Below are 7,220 nucleotides of genomic sequence, written 5' to 3' on the forward strand. Positions count from 1 at the left end.
TTGGCTGTCCTTTAAAAGCAGAAGGAGAGGAAGGGAAGCGGCTGGTGTCAGGAGTGGGGGGTGAGATGGAGCTGCGATACTGCCCCAGCACACCAGCCACGGCCATGGCCGAGCCCGCCAGCTCCGGAAGGACCATGCTCCGAATGACGGCGGGGAAGATTTCATTACAGGATGTAAGCCTACAAGATAACGATCAGTAAATGCATTTGAAACAGGGTTATTCGAAAGGCAATCAAATTTTTGCAAGAGGAAAATTATTTGGGAAGCTGGACTTCAAAAGACTCCTTTAACCTCCTACAACCTGATATTTCATATGCTCCTACATTCAGCTCTTAATTCTTTAAATATTACCATATTTAGTAACTGGAGAAGATGTGGAAATATTTGCTGAAGGTATTTGGTGGAGAAAATTTGATTGTTTTCTTTTAGTCTGGATCTTAGCTTCTCAAATCACCCAAACTCACCGCAAACCTCCTGCATCATCCCTATGGCAAAGACCTTGAGTCCAACTTTGCCAGAAGCTTTCCTTTTTGGCTTTTTTTTTAAAAAAAAAAACCTCTTTATTTTTATTAACACCCACACTCTTACATCTCAAGATGAAGAGCTCTCATGGATGCAGGATTCTTACAACTGCAGTTATGGCAAATGACACAGAGAGGATTCAGGTGGAGAGTGACACTCTGCTCGGTCTGCCTGGTCCTCATTACAGTCGTAGAAGGTGCAGACCTGCTGTCTGGCTCAATAATGTTGAATTTGGGAAAATAGATGCCTTTAAAGCATGCCGCTTCTTTAGATTGTGTCACCTTGAATTATGTGCTGCTGCACTACACAAAACTGTGGACCGACGTAACAATAATCAGGGGGAATATGTTTATCAGCATTTAAAAAAAGAGAGAGGATGGAAAGAGTGCTATGTTTTAATGCAGAATTTAGCTTGCTTTTTTTTCCCTTACACTTCCCATTCAGCTGGGTGTTGTCCAAGACCAGAAGATATTTTTTGAGTCCCTTGAATGATATTTTTAATCACAAGTCTGCTAAAGAAGCCAGTATTTCCATTCATACTAGTTCTTGGAGTTACATGCAGCTAATTTACAACAGCCAGCTTTTTTGCTTTCTGTGCATGAGGGTTAAAAGCTAAATAGCATAGAGAATAACCCTATAGCATCTTGCTTGCCTTAACCCACTGGGGTATCCTCAGATGCCTAGAGATCATTCAGAAACAAACCAACAAACAAACCCGACATAGCTCTGTAAAGCAATACACTGCAGAATAGTTGCTATGATGCCCAGTGCTAAGAAACATAGTAGAGCTATTAGTGAAGCTTTGAGGTTGGACAAACATGTTTAGCAGTCAGGAACCAGGCTTTTTTTGTTCTTTTAAATGTACTGCTTTTTAGGATGCACTTTACTAAAGCACGGCTCCAACTGAAATTTTGAAAATTTTTTTTTTTTTTTTTTTGTTTTTGACTCTATAGGTTTTATAAAAGGGAGTTTATCTGGGGGGAAAAAAAAAAAACAAAAACAACAAACAACAAACAACAAAAAACCAAAATCCTGATGCTCCATTTCTTCAGTCACAACCTTCCCCTTCCATGGTCTTCCTTGCTCCCATTCAGTATTGTATTTGTGGCTACTGCTCCTAGCAAGCAATGAAGAAGCTGGAAAATGAGATTCTGTGGAGAAAGAAAGCTAGGAGAAAAAGTCCTCCCCAGATGATTATTAATTTTCTCAACCCTTCTTTCAGCAATCTGCAATGCTGTCAGAAGATTCAGAGGGGAAAATGCTTTGGGTTTGGGTTTTTTTGGAGGGATGATGTCCCCTTAACAATAGGTCTGCACTACCAAAAAATCCTATGCTGAGGAAAACTCTAAGCTAGATGAGATTCCCACATTCTCCTACTGTGCCCTAAATCCCCGAGCTCTTCCTGTCCTCCCCTTCTAAGCGATGAAGAGCAGAAGAGATGAATCTCCATTCACAGGGGAAGCCGTGGGACCTGGGGATCTGCCTACAGCTGGCATTGCACAGACGGGGATAGGTACAGTTGCCACTGATTTATATGCCACTTATGAGAAATTTTTTGTGAAATTATTCAAGCAGCACCGTGTAGGTATGCAGTTGGGGTGAGAGGCAGCTGGAAACCAATGGCATAGAAGCTGGTTGGTTTGGAGGACTAATTATGGGGTGGAGCCTTACACATCTGGGTCATCGCTTCACATCCATCTCCGTTGCATACTAGCGACAAGGTCATTACTCTTTGATAGTTCCTTGGTGACAGGCACAAAATGGCTCTGCAGGTCCAGTCCAGTTTGTAGTCCATGGGTCTCCTCCTTAGAGCACCCCACATGACAGGGACTAATTGATCTTTGCATTGGCAGCATGAGCAGAGATCTCAGGGCTGATCTGCTCGGGAACAGCATCCAGATTTGACGCACACCAAGAGGCCAGCCTGGAAGAAGGCTATCCCACCAATTTCCCTGCCACACCACTTCTGCAGCCACCAAGAGAACAGAAAATTCTTCCACAATCTTGGTCAAACACATTTGACATGACAAAACAAAATGGGCTTCACCAAAGGATCATTAGTGGCAGAGTGCACCCAGTGCAACCACTTCACCATCCTTTCTCACAGCAGGAGTAACCGTTTATGTGGCTGTGGTTACTGTCTGAGAGATCTCCAGAAAGCCTGGCAACACAGTCTGGAGCCTGCAGCAGAGTCAAGCCTTAGTAGTTAAAGACCCACGACCTAAAATAAAAATAAAATCTTTGCAGGGAAAGACATACACCTGCTTCACAGCTGCAGCAGCCCCTCAGTGCCTCTGGAGCTGGCAATGGGAAGCTCTCTCAGATGACAGCCAGAGGAGGCACACAGCACAGGGATGAGTTACAGGCTGCTGCAGGGCACAGGCAAGCGGTCATCTGAAACACTGAACAGCACCATGGGTTCAGTTCTGCAGCCAATACATGTAAATAACTCCTGGTGAACTGTGCTTGGGTTAAAAACCAAGTTCACCCCGCTCATGGCTTTGATTTCAATGTGGGTTCACCGCCTGTAACCTAGAGCATGACAGCATGCAAGAGAGCAGGTCTAAAATCCTCAGTGCTTGGTGCGTAAACAAACTAATTTGCAGCCTGACATTTTAGCCGTGTCCTATGTAGATGACTTTCTGCTTATTCAATACTTCTGAATAAAAACACTTAATAGCTGAGCAATAATAAATAAGGTATTAATACTATGCACTGCAGATCCTCGGTACCTGATTTAACCTTCTTTTTTTCTTCTAACCTCAACAGAGGCTCTGAAAAATATGCAACTTTTTTATAACGAAGTTAATAAGTGTTTTCAATTGATGAAAATAATTACTAGGAAGAACAGACAGCAGCATGCATAGGGCATATATAACACAGCAAGGGGAGAGTGCAGGAAAGAGGGAGCGAGACAACAAGAGCGGAGAGAAGATACTGTCAAATACACAAGAGCCTTCCAGCCTAGATTTCTGTTTTTCATGTACAAGAATAAGCAGTTTTCTAAATATTCCTCTGTGAAGAGGAGGTAACTCCAGAGGCCTGGGACGCACCCCAACTTTTTGGAGGCTCTCCGACCCCAGCTCTCCTGGGGGGCTGAGAGGCTGGCTTCTCCACGGAGCTCTGCCAGGTCACACCAGATGCAGTTTTCATGACAAATTGGCTGGTCAAGGTTTAAGTCCCAGTTTGTTTTTTAATCATTTGATTTCAACAGTTTCTCATTTACCCATATTCACACAACTTACTATATGTTTGGGGGTTTGTTTTTCTTTCCTTCTTCCACTCACTACCCTAACACAGGCATGCTAGTAGTGACCTGAGGGTAAAAAGGATCAAGGAAAACCAAGAGTGCTGCGATGGGCAAATGCTATCACTGGGACCAGCTGGCCCGTGACAGATCCTGTTTGTCTCTGTTTGAGAAATCACATCGTTATCATGCTCAGCCCCACGAACCTTGCCTTGACCAGGTACTTGGAGAAGAGCTCTGGGATGCACACCCAGAGTCTGCTGTTCTTTCATCCTTTTCATGCCATCTTGTCCCATCATCGCTGTTCATCAGAAACAGTAACTCAGGTTGACATCATTCCTACCAGAGACGGGAGCTATTGAATTATCTAAGGACAAATCTAAATACTAGCTTTTAAAGGATAACTGATCTACTAAAAGCAAGTATTATTTTGGACATGCCATGTCATATTTATCACGCTTGGCTTTGCATTGCACTGTTATCTCCTGCAATGTCATTTGAACATGAAGTCGCATGGCACAACATGACAGATGCCTCAGCAATGAGGAAAAGACACTCTCTAGATTCCAGGTCCATTATAGCTCATCCCAAATCAAAACTTCAAGGGATACGAATGATGGTGTGTCTGTAGACCAAAAGTGACTCGAGTCCTCCCAGTTATCTGCAGAAAACAGATCTCCTCTATTCACCTGCTTTTCACATAATTAATGTTCTATTTGCTTCCATTAAATGTGATTTCATTATCATCTTCTTCCAAACAACCTGATTACAAAGTAGGAAAAGCTCTTCTTTCAGCTTTTTACCAATAACAATCCAGAGGAATGTGCCAGATAGAGGCAGACTCCTTTTTAGCACAATGCTGATCATAATCCCCGATTTGCCACTAGAAAATCTCCCCTCCGTTAAGAAGAAGCATAACCTCAAGCAATCTCCATAGAGCAACATGAGAACACTCTGCCAGTCTTCACAGGAGCAGACCATCCGTGTCCTTTCCAAGAAGGTTGCTCTCTTAAATGTTCCTTGAGAAATTTCAACAATAAATCATTGAGAACGTATTGTAATATAAAGTATCCTAGAAGAAAAAGCATCCATGTGTATTCAGCTTCAAATTATTAAAAGCTTTCTAATTTTTACTCTCTTTTAGTAGAGGAGGAAAGAGAAAGCAGACAGGTTATCTCTGCCTTTCACTGAAACCTCCCCTTTTTCAAGAAATATTGAAAAATGAAAGGGAAAAGTAGCTCTGTTTCCATACATAGTTTCTGATCTGAAATAGGGAAAAAACCCAGCGCTTTCTTCCAAAGAACCTGACACCTTTGGAGGACTTTTAAAACGTCAGTGAGCATTTTAATCACACTTCCTAAAAGCCCATCTTCTAGTTGGAAAGGGCTTTCTCCAAAAACAACAACAAAAAACCCTCCCTCTAGGTCCAGTTCCCTAGTCCCTGCGACCTTGTAGACCCTTACACCCACCACAAAGGCTTGGCCACAGGAGCAGGTTTCAAGATTTTGAGGACTGCTGGTTCTCTGCTCCAAAAGCAGAGCTAGTTCTCTGTAGGTAATCATGGCCCCTCCTGCAGATTCTGCCATTTTTCATGTCCTTTTAATATCACCTCCATATCTTTTTTTATTCTGATATTAACGGACTTGCTTATCCTGCTCTGTGCCCCACATATTCGCTAGATGAATACAATAAATTGGCAAGTCTGGTCTGACTGGCCATATGCTGTTCAATTTGTGTCTGCTGGTGTCCTGACCTCACTTTTGTCTGAGCTGCTAAAAAGTCCAACTGAGCAGCTGAAATATTCTCCTTTATCTGAAGCTAAGGAAAGTATTCTTTCCCCTTTCACAAAACTTAATTTGCTTTTCAAAGAAAAAAAAATAGTTTATTATTATGCTCCTCAAATGTCTGAGGAAATACACAGAAAACGCCTGGTACATATGGTATTTTTATGTGGCTTATTTTTTTCCTTGTCTACAAGTCTGCACAGAATTATTACTATTTGGCACACAGCAAAAGGAAGTCTCCTGTGCATAACATGATTTAGTCTGGCCGATAAAGTGGAAGTGGATTTCTTCGTTGCATATTAAGTTCTGCTGGATACCATTTGCACAAGAGAGCAAAATTGCAGTTTCATGTTCTATGATGATACATTTCCCATCAGACAGCCTCATCTCTCTCTTTCCCCAAATATTAAAATCCCTCTCAGCAGTGACTCTCCAAATTTCCCACTCTCACATATTGGCTCTCCAAGGACAGTTACTCTTGTTTGCATGGAATTGCCAGCTGGGAGCCAGGTCCTGGGGGGTTCCCTCCTTCGGTGAGCAGACCGGATGGCTGTCGGGACAAGCGGAGCCCTTGCGGGGAGGGTGCAGTGCCCGGCTCCCCACGCACCCCAGGGACAGTGCAGCAAGGAGGGGCTGGGCTCTGCCTGGAGCCTCTCCCAGCCGGTGCCTCACCCACAGCCTCTCACCGCTTCTCAAAGGCTCGCGCTGTCAGTGCACTGAGGATGCTGCTGCGGCTCCCTTTTCAGCAACCTCCTCCTCTCCCAGCAGAAGTCCCAGATCCCAATCCACCATGTACACAGGTCACCTCATGCTAAATATTCTGCATAGCCGCCACGCGGCATTTCCAGCTTCCAGGGTTGTCTCCATCGCCTGGGGAGCTGCGAAGCAGTGAGGGATTTCTCCTCCCCAGCCCAGTGCTTGCTCCTATATGCAAAACACTGCATGGCATCTGAGATACTGATACCTTCTCAAAATGTTAATACCAGTAACTATTGCTAAAGGAGAGGCTGTCCATAATCCACTTGCATTTACTGGCATCTATCAGCAGGGTTGGGTTAGTTGTACTGGTCCAAACTGGTTGCTCAGCGTCAAAGACAATGCAGTAAAATCAGCCACTGTTTCTCTAACCCATTACGTTTCTTCTCCAATGCTTTTACAGCACAACACAAACTGGGTGCTGTCGGTGAGACTGGCTCATAACAGACGTACAATTTTATTTTAAAAAAACATCAAAAGGCAATGTTAAGGGTTGATGGACTAATTTCTCTGTGATGTGCCACTGGAAGGAACAGCCTGTGGTCAAAGGGGGGAAAACACCTTCTGCTGGGACAAATCTCATCAGCATTTTTAGCCTCACTGCCTAATAACACAAAACTCATTCAATCACCATGCACGTTTAATGAACCAGCCAGTCTGGCCTCCATTTCCCCAGAAGCTCTTGGCCAGTTTCAAACAACCCTGGCTGAAAGGCAGAGGCTCTAATGGTACGACAAATGTCACTGCAACAGAAGGAGCAGACCGACGGGAAGGAAATGTGACCCAGAACCAGCCCTCAGAGAAACCCTCCAGCAAGAGGCAACCAAGTTTCTTGTCTTCAGCCACTTGCTGGGAGCAGACACCACTGGTCCCAGTGCCAGTAGACGCAGCATCACTTCTTTCCATCCCAT

Source organism: Strix aluco, chromosome 6, assembly GCF_031877795.1.
Source record: "Strix aluco isolate bStrAlu1 chromosome 6, bStrAlu1.hap1, whole genome shotgun sequence".
NCBI lineage: Eukaryota > Metazoa > Chordata > Aves > Strigiformes > Strigidae > Strix > Strix aluco.